Raw genomic sequence first — 16,312 nt, forward strand, 5'->3', positions numbered from 1 at the left:
CATGAGCATTTATCCTGTCTTCCACCTTCTGGCTCCTGACGCCCCATCATGTATTCTCCATTCTCCCGCTGGTACGATTTCTCCTTCTGTACCCAGCAATGATGCCGATGCTGACGACATGGTGGTCAGCATTCGGGATTCTCGCTGGCTGAAAGGACAATTTCAGTACTTCGTCAAGAGGCTAGAGGATGGATCAGAGGCTCTTTCCTGGGTGGATGCTTCCACGGTTCATGCCCCAGACCTTATCCGGAGATTCCATGAACGGTTTCCATTAAAACCGCATCTGGATCGTCAGACTCAGGGGAAGGGCCCTGCGTTGAGGGATAGTATTGTGACTTGGAGGTTTGAGCCTGCTCTGTCAGAAGACACAGGCTCGAGTGATGAGGAAGATTTGGCACTGAGGTTTGAGCCTGCTTTGTTGGGAGACACAGACGTGAGCCAGGAGGAAGAGGAAGATTTGGCTCTGAGGTTTGAGCCTGCTTTGCTGGAAGTTTCAGAATCATCTTCCTCCCCAGAATCTCCCTCCCTGGTTGTGCCTCAGGTGTTGGCAGATAATCAGGAGAGCGTGCCGGAGTCCTTGGCGGAGGATCAAACTGAGAAATGCTGGTCTGATGCAAGGCAAAGACGCAGGTAGAAACGTGAAATATAACGTAAAAGGAAATGTCAAATCAGGGACTGAGAAAAGAGACTGACACACCCTCAGGGAATATAAGGGGGCGTGTTAGCTCTGAATCCCTGTTCAGGTCAACTTGTTTATTTGAGTTAGCAGTTTGGACAAATTATCTGTGCGACGTTTGCCTCTGATTTATGGTTCTGCTCGTTATCGGACTTGGCAGGCAGCTCCTGGAAGACTGCCAAGGACTGCTTTAGCCAAAGAAAGTTAACTCTGTCGTTCCTGACCCTGTCTGTTTGTGTATTTTCCTTTGGAAATTTGGACTCTCACCTCGTGGCCACAGGTGAGAAAGAACAGTAAACCAGTAATTCCTGCATATACTGCCTTGTGGGGTTTTTGAAATCTGTCAAACATAGCTTCTGTACCTACAAATATATTTTTATTAAGCGTAACATCATAGCTTCCTATGGAAGTGGAGCTTGCTAGCTGTTTATTTGTGCTAGTTTGTCGCATTAGTTTCAGTTGGGGTATAATTTATTCACAAATGAACATGAATGTACATGCTTCTGGGATTGAGATATTGTCTCCTTTTTATCATTTTTGTTTACCTGGTATGTTTAGTGAGGAAAGGTCATTAGGTATGTTTGCCTCTTTCCTTGATCAGTGGTTGCTTCTTGTCCTGAATAGTTTGTATGTGGAGCTCAATTCAATGTGTGATGGAGTATCATGCCTCTAGGAAGAATAGAATAGAATAGAATAGAATAGAATAGAATAGAATAGAATAGAATAGAATAGAATAGAATAGAATAGAATAGAATAGAATAGAATAGAATACTTTATTGGCCAAGTGTGAATGGACACACAAGAAATTTATCATTGGTACATAAGCTCTCAGTGTACATAAAAGATACAAGTGATAAATCAATAACTTGCAGTTTTGATTGGCATGGTCTACGATGTCTGTAGTTTCCCAGTTGAAACTGTGACTCAGCTTGCCAATCTGATTTGAGATTAAATCATTCTCATTGTGTCTTCTGATGTTTACATTTATAGATGCATTCTCTCAGTTTTCTGCCTTTTGCTATATATACTGGTTTTCACTATCCTTGTGGTATATGCTGTAGATAATTTCTATTCTGTCTTCTTTGGCCATTAGGTTTTTTTGGTTTGATTAGAATGTTTGGGGTAGGTTATCTTGTTTTATGGACTACCATAATGACTTACGGGTACATGCAGACCATGTATTTCCATTGTACTCTTCATCAAAATGAGAAATGGGTATTTTGGCATTGCTTATGAATCTAGAATTCTGGTTGTTGGTTCTAGTCAGAATTTGAAATCTAGCAATGTTGATTTAGTTGGAAGAAATAAACCAGGACCTAAGACTGGTCAAAACATTAAACTACACAGTGTAAAGAGTTTGCTAAGCAACATTTCATATTCCCACCAGAAATTTGTATTACTTTCAGATTGCTGCAAGGAGACATAATTGATGCAAATTGGTGCATTTAGTGAGTAGAACTAGCCCATTTGCGCACAACATCCTTTCCAAAAATTCAGAGGAATGCTTTGTGAAAGGTGATACTTCAACCTCCTTTCAAGTAAATGAAAATATCTGGAAGTAGATGAAGGCAACATGTCTGGTGATAAAGGGTCAAATTAGAGCAATGGAAAAGCTAACCTTCATATTATAAGCAGTGTTGCTGCATTATGAATAAGGTGACAAGATGCATTATTTATATGTTTAATATATTGGGCTTCTTCATAAGTTATGTTTTCTTTCTCTCTTTTCAGTAGTAATGGGAAAAAAGACCAAACAACTGATTAAAGTTATATACAAATGATTGGAAACTTGGAAAGTATCTTTTGGAAAGGGAAATTAGAACAACATTAAATGATGCACTGTTTTGGAATTTGTAACCAAAGATTTTGATCCTTAGCAATAATCCATTTTTACTAGGATTCATAAATTTTGGTTGGTTATAGTGCATCCATCTTCCAAACTGTGTGACTCTTTGACAAAGGGAAAATATTTTTTTGAATATCACAATCTGGAAGGTCTTTTGACTCTTAAGCATGTCTTAATAACTTAGATCGCATAAATTTTATTTTAATAATTAATGCATGTTCAAGTTCATCCAAATGCTTTTTAAAAATAGGATACACAATCACCTAGGTTTGTGCAGTCTTCAAATCAGAATAAGACCCATTTGATTTAATCAGTTTCAAAACAATAATAATAATAACCAAAAGCAATCCACCACTCCCAAATAGTTATTAGATTCATTTTCCCTACTTTGTATGGAGTCGGTATATAGTGAAATAATTCTCCCAATAAATCAGTAAATAATTTTCATGATTCGTTATTAGACAAATGGGGATATTTTGTTTTTATGTCCATATAGTGTATGAATATAGTGTGCTGGCTGGAGAATTCTGGGAGTTGGTGGTCACACATCTTAAAGTTGCCAAGTTTGAAAGATAAAATTGACCTGGAAAACCAAGGCATATATGAAGTCCCCTGTGCATCATGCCCGGCCACATACATTGGACAGACCAATAGAAGAATAAGTACCCACCTGGATGAACACAAAAATGCAGTAAAAAAGCTGGAACACACTTCCTCACTAGTCCAACACATGAAAGCCACAGGTCATAGCATCGACTTCAATGGCACCAAAACCCTAGCCACTATAGAAAACCCCAGCCACAGAATTATCAGAGAAGCCATAGAGATTGAAAAAATACCTGAAAGCATGAATAGAAGAGATGATTCCACCAGACTGTCAATTATTTGGTAGCCTGCACTCACAAACAAACAAATCTCCACACCACAAGCCAGGAAAACTCCCGGGCACAAACAGATCCCCCCTGATACCTCCAGCTCAAACACACCCCAAACAGGCACCCAGATGAAACCTAGCTTCCTAACAAATGATAGACATCCATTTACTCAGAGCCAAGCTGCACTAAAAGCCTCCAATACAAGAACACAATGTTGCCAGCTAATCAAGACAAAAAAAAAGCCACAAAACAGATAGAAGATATTAGAAACACCAATCAAGCAGAACACAGCAAACTCCAAGACCAATAAACACAGACCAAGACTCCCAACCAATCAGGATGAAGAAAAAACCATTCTGGCACAGCAGTAGGCTAGCCCCAAATTTAAAACTGAAACAACTGTAAAAGTCTGACTCACAGAGGAGCACAATACAGAAGCCTGATGATGGCAGATGAGATTCTGCTGAAACATTGCTACAACTTTAAAAGCACAACTATAATGACGTGGGAAAAGACCCGAACAAAGCTGAATACCATATATATATGTTATGTCTCACCTTTCCAGTGAGGATGAAAAGTACCACACACACTGCTTGCCAAGTCCGACAAGATAACAGAATCATAAATCACGAAGGCCCCCAATAAACAGAATATACCGAAGCTCCACAGAAAAAACTCACACTTTGTCCCGTACAGAGCTCTCAGAGAAAAACACACGCACTTTTATCCCCTGTGGGGTGTGTCAGTCACTCAGCTCAGTCTCTGATTCATCCCCGCTTCCTGCATTGCAGCTCACACTTTTTCCTGCAACATTGTCTAGCATCAAGCCAGCATTCGTCTACTTGATTCTCTGTCAGAGGCTGCTCCAACATGCCCTCCTCCTTCTCCTGATTAGCCTCAGGCTTTCCCCCTCGGTTATCTGCTGACACCTGAGGCACAATCAGGGAGGAAGGCATTGCCGAAGAGGAAGGTCCTGGAGAGGAAGGCATTCCCAATTCCTCCTCTTCCCCATCATCTGTGTCCTCTTCCTCCAACAATGCAGGCTCAAGCCTCAGAGCCACAACATATATATATATATATATATATATATATATATATATATATATATATATATATATATATATATATATATAGATATATATATATATATATATAGATAGATAGATAGATAGATAGATAGATAGATAGATAGATAGATAGATAGATAGATAGATAGATAGATAGATAGATAGAAGAAACAACCAAAGAAACTGGAAGTATATTCTACATTTTTCTTGCAAATATTGCTTGCTTCCCAGTAAACCTTGACTTTGATTTATCTCACAATCATGATAAAGGGGAACATATATACCCATAAAAGAATCAAATGCCATTTCTTTTTTTAAACTCCTTTAAAATTACAGGATTATAATGTGTACTTGAAGAAGATCAAATCCTACAAATATGCAGTTGTCTGCAAATAGGAATAAACAACAGTTAGTTAATAACAAATATAAACATTTCTTTTATAGGAGCAGTAATCTAACAAACACTTTCATAATCACCAACAAAACTCTGACATAAGTATTTCTGAGTCCCAAGTACCAGTAATGGACAATAGGAATAACCTTGAGAAACAGTAGGAAAAGCCACAATCAGGTAAAAGAAAGTTGATTCAATTTTTTTTAAAAAAAAAAATCTCAGCCTTAATCCTCCCTAGTTCTCAGAAAACTAAATCAAAGGAGTGTAGCATATTCACCAGAATTCAGATTTCAAGATTCTGTTATTGTAATTTTATAGAGTTACCTTCAGATGAGATGGGTGACATATAAGTTGAATAATAAATAAATAAATAATGTAGCATTCATAACCTTGATTTTTATAACCTTGATATATATTGAATTATAGCATAATTAGCATTCATAACCTTGATTTTTTAGTCGAAAGTCTAACAATGTCAGAAGTTACATTCTATATCTGATTTTTATCTCAGGCACTTGTGGTGGAATCTGGCATTGGAGGATATTAGCATTATATATTGCCATAGTCATATAATTTTCTGGGTGTCCTCCAATTTGCTGGTATCACCCATACCCATGGGAAAATAGATCCTTGCTCTGCCCTAAGCCTTTGATCTGGACCCAATTGAGTTCCAAAGGGAACCTGCAATTTCCCCTGATGAGACAGCCATTCTCCCTGTGAGACAACCCAGGATTCATCTTCATTCTCTGAGGAGCTCTGTGAAATGAAATAGAAAAAGAGATGTCTAGAGGAAGAGTTCTCAGTCAGTGGCCATATGGATTCATTGGGTTCCTAATATAGTTCAAGGGGTCCACAAGTGAAAAACTTGTAACAGGACCATGGCACATGCCAAGTGAGGGGACAGAAAAGCAAAGGATATTATATTACAATTACTGCCTTACAGAAGAAAATGCACCAGTGACCAGTCCCATGTCTGTACTCAGTAACAAGACCTGCTTGGGATGGGAGAAACAGGAGAAAATTGGGCTGAGTAGATATTTTACAAGTCTCTTCAATTAAAACTCATCTTGCAGGATTGAGGAAGCATTTTTTTTTACTTTATTTGGTTTGTCAATTGCTTACAAGATAATAGGTATAAGTAAAAACATAGTTATGAATACATGGATAAATATAAGAAAAATAAAAGAAACAATAGGACAGGGATGGTAGGCAGGTTGGTGCACTTATGTACGCCCCCTACAAACCTCTTAGGAAAGGTATGAGGTCAATAGCAGAAAGTCTAAAGTTAAAGTTTTGGGGGTTTGGGGAAGAAACCACAGAGTCAGTATTCCAGACATTGACCACTCTGTTGCTGAAGTCGTATTTCCTGCAATCAAGTTTGGTGCGATTAACTTTGAGTTTGTATCTATTGTTTGCTCTTGTATTGTTATGGTTGAAGCTGAAGTACTCATTGACAGGTAGGACATTGCAATGTATGATTTTATATACCATACTTAGATTGGACCAAAGGTGGTGTAGTTCTCGGTTTTCTAGGTCTATAATTTCAAGTCTGGTGGCATAAGGTATTCTGCAATAAGTAGAGGAGTGGAGAACTCTTCTTATGAAATATTTCTGGACTTTCTCAACTGTGTTAATATCAGATATGTAATGTGGGTTCCAGACTAATGAGCTGTATTCAAGTATTGGTCTAGCAAATGTTTTGTATGCTCTAGTTAGTAGTGTAATATTACCAGAGAAAAAGCTATGTAAGATTAGGTTAACAACTCTTAATGCCTTTTTGGCTATGTAGGTACAGTGGGCTCTAGCACTTAGATCATTTGAGATGAGTACTCCAAGGTCCTTTACAGAGCTTGGATCATCAACAAGGTCTTGACTATTCAGCCTGTATTTTATTTTCTGTTGTTGTTTTTTTGCCAATATGTAAGACAGAACATTTATTTGTTGAGATTTGAAGTTGCCATTTGTTTGACCATTCTGATACATAGTCGAGGTCTTTTTGAAGGGTAGCACTATTTTCTGTGGTGTTGAATAGATTTACATCATCAGCGAAGAAAACACAGTTGCTCTTAATATGATCACAGAGGTCATTTATGTAAAGTATGAAGAGAGTTGGTCCTAGAACACTGCCTTGGGAGACACCACTGTTGACAGGTACAGAATTTGATAGGATGCTCCCATTTTTGACCATTTGTTGTCTAATTGACAGGAATGCTTCTATCCAGTTATGCAGGTGTCCAGAGATACCATAAGATTTTAGTTTTGGGAGTAGTTTGTCATGTACCACTGAATCAAAGGCTTTACAGAAGTCTATGTAGATTGTGTCTGTTGCTTTGCCCTGATCGAGTTGTGTAGTCCATATGTTTTTGCAATGTAAGAGTTGCAAATTGCAGGATAGTTTTTTTCTGAAACCAAATTGTTTATTAGAGAGTAGATTGTTTGTCTCTAAGTGGAGGATAATGGATTGGTTAATAATTGATTCCATGACTTTACAGGTGATGCAGCATAAAGAGATTGGTCTGTCATTTTCAACTAGGCTGGGGTCTCCCTTTTTGAAGATGGGAATGACCATGGCTTGTGACCAGAGTTTGGCAAGAAGCTGATCCTGAAAGATTTTTCGAAGATTATGCTTAGAGGATCGGCTATGGCAGTGGATAGCTTTTTAAGAAGTAGGCACATATTCTGTCCGGTCCAATAGATAGATATGGTTTTAGATTGCGTAGTGCTTTTTCAACATTGTCTTCTGTAAAAATGGATATGTATTAGACCATTTTAGTTGTCTGTGCTTCGACTAGGAAATACTGGGCATGATTCATTGCTGTTTACAAATATTGAGCCAAAGAACGTGTTAGAGAGGTTGGGTTTAATAGTGTCATCATTGCAGTCTTTACCATTAAGTCCTTTCAGGGGTGGGATGGACCTTGACTCTTTTAGTTTGTTATTTAAAAAATTGTAGAAAGCACGGATGGAATTGGTGCATAGAAGGTTTTCCTCTTGTTTAATGTGATAATTGGTGCATTCAGGCTTTTTTCTGGTGGCATAAATTTTTGTATCAGCTTTTGAAGTTGGCAACGTGACCAGATTTGTTTTTCCGCCAAAGTGATCTCTTTTTGAATTGAAGCTTCCTTATTGGTATGGGTAATCTGTTTTTTTTTGGGGGAGTTGTTGTTGGTACATATAGTTTGATGACTCTTTTGACTTCAAGTAAAAATATGTTGTAATGGTCTTCAACAGTATGGCATCCTGTGAATAGAAGTTGCCAATCAAGGGATGAGAGATCATTGTCTAAAAGATCATAGTTGCCTTTTTTGAAGTTATAATTGGGAATCACATCATCCACACATCGATTTTTGTGTGGACGTATGTTGAGACAAAAGTCAATTGGTCAAGGGTTCTTTAATTTGTATTCTGTAAATTGAATTCAAACTATTGCAGAAGATGAGATTGAGGCAGTTGTTAAGTCTAGTATTGTTGGTAACTAGTTGTTCCAGTCCCAGGTTTGTTACAGCATTGTAGAAGGTTGCATGTATGGGTTCAGTTTTACATTCGTTTAGGGTCCAGTTAATGTGAAGTAGATTGAAGTCATCCCTTCTCTGTCATGATTCCTGCCTTCTCGAGCAGCATTTGCTCCCAGCCTTCAAATGCTCTGGAAGTCTCTTAAGACCTGGCTTTCTTCCCAGGTCTGAGACTAGAGTGCTTGTGGAGCCCCTGGCATTTTTTTTATCTCGGAAGTGATTTATGTGATTTTATCCAGGTTGTTATGTTCCTTTTAAATTATGTATTCTTTTCGATATTTTAAGCTGCCTAGACTCAGATGACCTCAAAATCCAATAAATAAATAGAAAAAATAACAAACCTAAACAAAGGCAGTGCTGTATTTGAGATTATACTGTTAAACAGTATTCAAAATACCTTATAATAGATTAGTTCCAAATATAATCGTACTTCAAACAGACTCAATGAAACTGCAACTTAGTTGCCTGCAGCTGAATCGGTAATTTTAACATCAGAAAATTGTATAGCAATAAACATTAACATCAGAAATAACAAATTGTTAATTATTAAGAATGTGAAGATCAGTACAGTTTCTTTTTGCCTAAATGGACTAGCCTTACAATTCTGGAAATCCCATGAATGAACCAAGCACATTTCACAATAGCACAGCTATATATAATAGGTTTCTTTCCTGAAGACTTCTACCGTAAGACAATGTCACAAAAGGTCAAATCACACACTATATAGATAAAAGCTACAAAAAGGTAATTATCAGTGGTATACCTAGTGCCTAGATCATTATTTAAGATCCACTTTGTCATTATTGAAGTGCTGCCAAACAGTTGTTTAACACATCAGCAGCAGAGACTGAACTCTGCACCCATTGCCAACCCTCTCACAGTTCAGTCCAATGTACACCCCACATTGCCTCTACCCAAGGCAGATTATTCCCACCTCCCTGGCCTTGATATGCCACAAAGAAGTTAAGTAACTTGGTTTCCTTTCTCTCCCTCAGATATGGAAGTTTCTTGGAGGGGAAATGGCACACATGACTGATTTTCTTCCTGAGGTGGAATAGAAAATGACTCTCTTTCCAGGTATTTCTGGTCTCCCCTACATAATGTTCAGTGGTGGGGTTCAAATTTTTTTACTACCGGTTCTGTGGCTGTAGTTTGGGGAGGCATGGCAGAGGAAGAATAATGTAAAATCTCCATAACCTCCCCACTCTTGGGGGAAGGTTACTGCAAAATCCCATTCCCTCCCCACCCCACTAACCGGCTTTCCAGCTCTGTTCTCCTGTGCAGGGCAACAAAAGAAGGCCCAGCTGATCAGATGAGACTTGGGAGGCAGACAATACATCGGGGTGGGGCCAGTCAGAGGTGGTATTTGCCAGTTCTCCAAATTACTCAAAATTTTCACTACCGTTTCTCCAGAACTGGTCAGATCCTGCTGAATACCACCTCTGATAATGTGTCATCCAGAGGCATGGGACGACATATCATCCACCCAGTGGCCTGATTCATGATTAATAGAAAATCCTGGATTAGCATTATATTTAGATGCTTCCATTCCTCCTCTTTCTTTATTTCTAAGGAAAATGTGAGAATATCTGCAGAGGGAAGAAATAATCACACAAGTCCATTAGACCCTCCACATTTTGTTGGCTTGAAAGAATAAACCTGTTCAGGCTTTCAGAAATCTCAACAGTACACTCTATCCCTGCCAACATGGCTGAGATGATGATGATTTCTATAAACACTTGAATTGCTAATGTTGCCAGCAAAATTGTTCACACAGAAGCCAACATGCATACCATAAGAAATGAAAAGTCTTCTCTCTTCCAGACACTTACACTCAACACACAAATGTGCACAGGAAGTGATATCATGTAAGTGACATCAGTTGGGGGCAGAGGCATCACGGGTGCACTTATGTTATAAATAGTCCACATTTCATAATGCTTGAATGGGCCTATTAACCTGGTGTTCTGGAATGCTGCATGTTTGCTAGCTTGAGTAAAATAAAAACATATTTCTATTCCATTGCAGAATAAATAATTGGATCACAAACATCTGGTCGTTCATAAAAAATATTATTTTAAAGTACCGGTACAACTGTAGCTAGTGAGTATCTATTGGCATTCTACTCTGCAAACACAGAGAGAGCTTTGAAGCGCGAAGGGATGAAAATCCCTCTCTGTAAAAGGTTGTTAAATATTGCTATTTGGGATGGAAAAAATAAATTTCAAAGTGCTAGAACAGGTCTCAGAACCCCATTAATAGAAATTAGAGAGAAATCTAATAGGAAAAGACAGAAAGAGAACATTCTTGCCATTGGTCCCTGGGGAAATGTGTAGACTGAAGGATGACACTTTATTTCTCTGAATCCCCATGAGTCCAATAGTCGCAGCACTCACCCTGCAAATAATAATAATAATAAATACAGTCTGAAGTGATTCTGGCTATTCCAGGCTTAACAAATGGGCTGGAATAGCGGCAAATTCTGATCCATGAAACATCTTTTCAATAAAAATAGATAGGGTTGTTAATAATGTTAATGGAGTATCATACAGTTGAGAGGATTATACAGCTTATCATGCAGTTTTATTATTTTTAATAAGTATTCTCCTGTGTTCCTTCAGCTCCACTCACATCTAATGCCCTGCAGGAATACTTTATGCCAATATTTCTCTTTAGGGTTGAGGGTAGTAAATACTTAGCTGACCCTGGAGACTTTGTGCTTTTTGTTGAACTATGGCTCCAGGCAGTTCATAAGCATAAGAGTAACCCTGAAAAAGAAAGCAAGAAGCTTTTTAGGCCAGCAATAATCAGCAGAAAGACTCCAATTAGAAGGGGAAAACAAAGTGCCTTTCCTGTTTGCTCAACCCATTCTTCTGGGCTCATGATACATGGTTCTAAAATATGGAGGGTCTATTTAAGTAATCCCCAAAGAAAATTTTTATTTTCAGTAAATTTGTCTAATAATTCTTTTGATAAGCTCAAGTAGATCATGAGTTTACTTCCCAAGAAAAATTGGGCTACCTGGAAATAAAAATACTGATCTGCAAAGAGGCATAAGAGCTGCTCAAGCTCCTTAGATATTTAGTTGGTCAACACATGCATGAATTTTCTAGGAGAGCATTGAAGGAACAGGGAGAACAGAAAACTAGAAAAGAACATTGGAAGGATGGAAAGACAAGAAGGAATTATCCTTCACAAGCCCATGGCAACTTACAGTAAGTAGCTTTCCCTCATTAACAAAATGTCAGGAGAAGCTAAGGTGAAAAAAGCCACTTTTAAGAAAGTTTAATAGTAAAACTACAGGAGCATTTGTTTGCTAAATGTGCCTAGAACATGGGTGACAAACTCGCGGCATCATGTTGCTGTTATGTGATGTTTCACAATGTTTTTTCCCCCTTTATGGAACTGGGGTAGGTGTGCATGATGCATCTGGCCCATGGGCTGCCAGTTTAACACCCCTGGCCTAAAAAGATCTTTGGCAGAGATCTGGTTGAAAATACATGTGGTCCTCAACTTACAACCATTCATTCAGTGACCCTTTTAAAATTACGATGAATGGTAACAAGAACCGGGCCTGGTTAGTCTAGTGAAGAGAAGGACCAGGGGACACATGATAGCAGTCTTCCAATATTTGAGGCACTGCCACAGAGTGGAGAGGGTTAAGCTATTTCCCGCAGCACCTAAAAACCAGACAAAGAATAATGGATGGAAACTGAACTAGGAAAGATTCAACCTGGAAATAAGGAGAAATTTTCTGACAGTAAGAACAATCCACCAATGGAACAGCTTGCCCTCAGAAGTTGTGGGAGCTTCTTCACTGGAAACTTTCAAGACACTTGACTGACATTAGTCAAAAATGGTATAGGCTCTGCTTGGGCAGGGCGTTGGACTAGATGACCTACAAGGTCCCTTTCAACTCTGTTAATAATGGCATGAAAAAGTGACTTATGACCCTCATAGCATTCCCACTTCCAGAAATGTTGTCTGCTGCTTATAAACTCCTCTTCCTTCGTTTTCATAATATTGTGTTAGCAAACTAATTGAAATCTCCCTGTATGGCTCCCATTCAGTGGTTGTTTTAGGGGTCCCTCCCAGTTATCAAGATACTGAGATGCCCAAGATAACTGAAGACAGATGGCCCCTACTCTCACTTTTTTGGTCTTTCCCCCCTCCTTTTCAACTTTGGTTTACCTAAGATGCACTTGGTTAGCAAAGTGGGGAGGTAACCTTGTTTCTCAGTCTTGAGTATAGATGCAAGAAAGAAATAATCAAAAGCCCAACTGCTTTATATCACTGTGTTTAATTTGCAGAAGTTGGTGGGAGGGGAAAGAGAGGAGAAAGAAAATTATAGAGTAGCACAGAAATGAAATGTTTGAACAGAAAATAATTTCCCTAACTTGTAGCCTGCAGGCATAACCTGTCATAACTATGCATAAATTGAACAGTCAGGGAGTTCAAGTTTTCGGCAGCTTACCATAAACTATGTTTCATCACTTCATCTCTGGGTGACAGGCCTTTCCATGTGTTAGGAGACACACAAGACTGCAAAGGAAAAGATGCCTTCTGATGGAGAACCATTGCATATATTAAGGTAAGGTCCAAAAGAAGCTATTAAATTCCATTAAATCATTCTTGTTTTATCAAGGCCAACTTCCAATGAGAATTATATTCCCATAGTTTTCAGGCATCAGGTTTGAGAAAACTGAATTGTCTCAAGGTCCAGACTTAAGGAGATCCTGATCAAAAGAGATCGCAGTCTCTTTGGGGGATTAAAGATACTACAGAAAGAGGAACTGGAGCATAGCATACAGCTCACATTTTTTTTCAAGAGAACTATTTTAACAAGCTTAGAAAAATACTAAACAGGATTCCCTGGACAGAAATCCTGATGTCAAAGAGAGTGATGCAAGTTGGGAACTTCACAATAAGATGAGGTACTTGAAGTATAATTGTGCAATATTTTAAAGAGGAAAAAATGTGAGAAATTTTGTAAATATTGTTGATACATCCTTAAGGAGCATTCAGTAAAATACCCCATGAAATGAAGAAGACAGAAAAATGTCTCGCTACCATTAGGTAGATACAGAGCTGACTCCACAATCATACCCAATGACCAATTTCACAATAGGCTGGAAATAAATGTCAAGTGTTCCATTCAGTTCTGTATTTTCAATATATTTATAAAGGAGGTATTAGAAAATACGATTTTCAGATTTGCATATGACATACCACAAAATTATCACAGTCAGTTGTGAAAATCAGGTTTTAGGAAGACAATTTTAAAAACTGTCCAGAGGCATCAACCAAAATAATAAGGTCTCTGAAAGGAAAAATTATAACTAATAGTTTGAGATGCTAAGTATGCATGGGGAATAGAAAATAGTGGAAAGGCCTATTCATTCTCTTAAAGTAATTGAAAGGCTATGGGGCAGAACTGTTCAGAGTTTTTTTCCAGAGGACAGGACAAGAAACAAAGTGTTTATATTACAAAGAGATGGATTTGGGGTGAATATCCAAAAATAAATCCTAACTAAATAACACTCAACAAACTTCTTCAAGAAGTAATAGAGACTCCTTGACTAGAGGTGTTTAATAGAGCCTGAATGACCAAGAATAAGGATACCATACTTGTGAAATCCTGCTGTGGTCTTTTATTATAACTCTTTAATTGCTTACTCCATGGGGAGTAAGACTCATTCCTTTGGCCCAGATGCCTGATAGATCTATTCAATTTTAGAGGGAATATGAGGTTGTATCTGGTTGGTGATATTGGGGTACTGATCAGTGTTTGGAAAGAGAGAATGACAATAGTTTTAGATAATGGATTCCTGGGAACCTAGTTGTCAGATAGCAACTAGAGAAAGAGATGCCTGGATTAATTCTGGAGAAAGATGAAACTGAATGAAACATAGGTAAGAGCCTTTATTAAGGATTATCTTGTGGTATAAGAATGGCTAATGTTAACTTTTCTCCCATTCTTCTCATATCTACAGATTGCCAACTGTCAACCCCATTTCAGCTGATCAAGCCCACCCTGAGGAGAGAGGGGCCTGAGAAACATCTTCAAGGCTATTATGAGGACTATTTGAAGCATTTGATAGATAAAGTTATTCTGATTGTCAGCTACAAACTCTTCATGGCACCCAGCTCTTTAACTGAAGTTATTTCTGCCCATTTCACAAAATCCAACAAGGCAGGCATGTTCCCATCATTAAACAGTGTCATTTGATGGGACCTCAGAGATGTGCCACCTCTGTCATTCCATCTGCCTGAAACACATGACCTTGACACTACCAGTCTTCTGTTAAGATGTTGTTTTTCACTTAGGCATTGGGTCGTGGTATACATTTAAGTGATCTGTTTGATATGGATGTATAAGATGGCTCAGGTGCAATGTATTTTAATTTTGGTTTTGATTATTTTGCTGTGATCTTAATTAGATAATAGCTGCCCAGAGTCACATGGTAAGTAGCTAACTAGCCAAAATGAACAAATAAATAAGTAAATTCCTGCAATGGAAATTACCTTAGATGATCTCAAGCTTGTTTTCAATCCTATATGCTAAAATTTGTGATTAGCAATTTAATCATATCCATGTTCACTCAGAGCAAAGTTGTAGTTCCTCTAATGGATTTACTTCCACATATTTCTACAACTTCAGCCATTACTAGATAAATTAATTTTTCTTCTTGTTTGACTAACTAAATACATTTATCAAAATGCTGAGTTTCCCTTTTTTTTTTCTAAGTAAAAGGTATATACCACTAATCAAAGTGAGATCTATGTTTTTCTCAAGAAAAGATAGAGTAGGCAATCCAGGATGTCACATTTCAAACCTCCCTGGACCTGTAAAGAGATTGCCACTGAGACCTCTCAATGCTCTTCAGCATCCTTCGATCACAAGAGTTTGGAAATGCTGGAAACCCAAGACAGCAAAAGGTCTTGTTAGACTGATGTGCATCAACAGCTCAAGGTAGCTGCTCAAATTTATGTGCTGTCCATAACAAAATATCAGGTTGATATCCTAGTGTTATAAATAGCTGTCAAGTCCAATGGACTTCTAGCATCTGAGTTTGATTTGAGATGTAGTACTTTTGCCTCAATGCGCCTCACTGAGAATCCATAGGTGTATAGCCAAATTTATACCTCTGAGATTCAGAAAATCATAAAATAAGGGGGATAATTACTTGATTTGCCAGGAGATTTTTGGGAATGAAAAATAATAATAATCCCCTTGAGCAGTATTTGCCTGATTTCTTAAATGAGTGACAGTTGAAAAGGGTGGTGAGAATTTATACCAAAGGCTGGCATTTTGATTTTACTAAAGCTGAAAGTAGATAACCAATGCCAAAATTAGAAGAGACCACTATTTTATCTATGATAGTACCCTTTTATCCATATTCTCTTTTGGGAACAACTAGCTGCAGAGAACATTCTTAGAAGAATTTTATCTTTAATTTCCAAGGGCCAATTTTGACCTACTCCGGGCCCTAAATTTGTCCATATCTATCGGGCAATGGGATTCTCTTGGTTCACAGGACAGATGTTCTCATTCTATGCCTCATTCTCTTACTGTGTCCCACAAAGAAAGATTTACTTCATTTAAACTAAACTGCCTCCTTTCATCAAGACATCCATTCTTTGTCATCTGTGAAGAGGAATCAGTATTTCCAAAGAAGAATGTCTTGCTGCAAGGCAAGTGTTAACCCTAGCACCTTTTTTTAGAAATGTATCACTGCTTGTGACTAATACAAATTAAGCAATTTGCACTGATCTGTTTTTTATCACATGCAATGTTCTGCATTTAGAAGTCCAGCTATCTAAGCCAGCCCTAATTTAGAAAAAGGGACAGACAGAGCAACATACGCCGAAGCCAGTTCTATAAGCTTGCTGTTTTTACTATTGATTCATTTCTAAAGCAGCCCCTCTTAGGCTAGGAAAT

General features: G+C 38.1%; 1 long non-coding RNA gene across 2 annotated transcripts; it reads left to right on the forward strand.

Moving 5' to 3' along the window:
• Nucleotides 1-754: 754 nt before the first annotated feature.
• Nucleotides 755-14,923, forward strand: LOC148126051 (uncharacterized). 2 transcript variants are annotated; one of them, XR_015742555.1, is made up of 6 exons: nt 755-956; nt 9,366-9,447; nt 10,399-10,473; nt 11,484-11,585; nt 12,883-12,961; nt 14,364-14,923. It is a non-coding gene; the product is annotated as an uncharacterized LOC148126051 (long non-coding RNA). The 2 variants fall into 2 exon arrangements; XR_015742554.1 differs by lacking the exon at nt 10,399-10,473.
• The last annotated feature ends 1,389 nt before the right edge of the window (nt 14,924-16,312 follow it).

The sequence above is a fragment of the Pseudonaja textilis genome, chromosome 3 (assembly GCF_049901715.1).
Source record: "Pseudonaja textilis isolate UNSWEBS1 chromosome 3, rPseTex1.2, whole genome shotgun sequence".
NCBI classification, from domain to species: domain Eukaryota; kingdom Metazoa; phylum Chordata; class Lepidosauria; order Squamata; family Elapidae; genus Pseudonaja; species Pseudonaja textilis.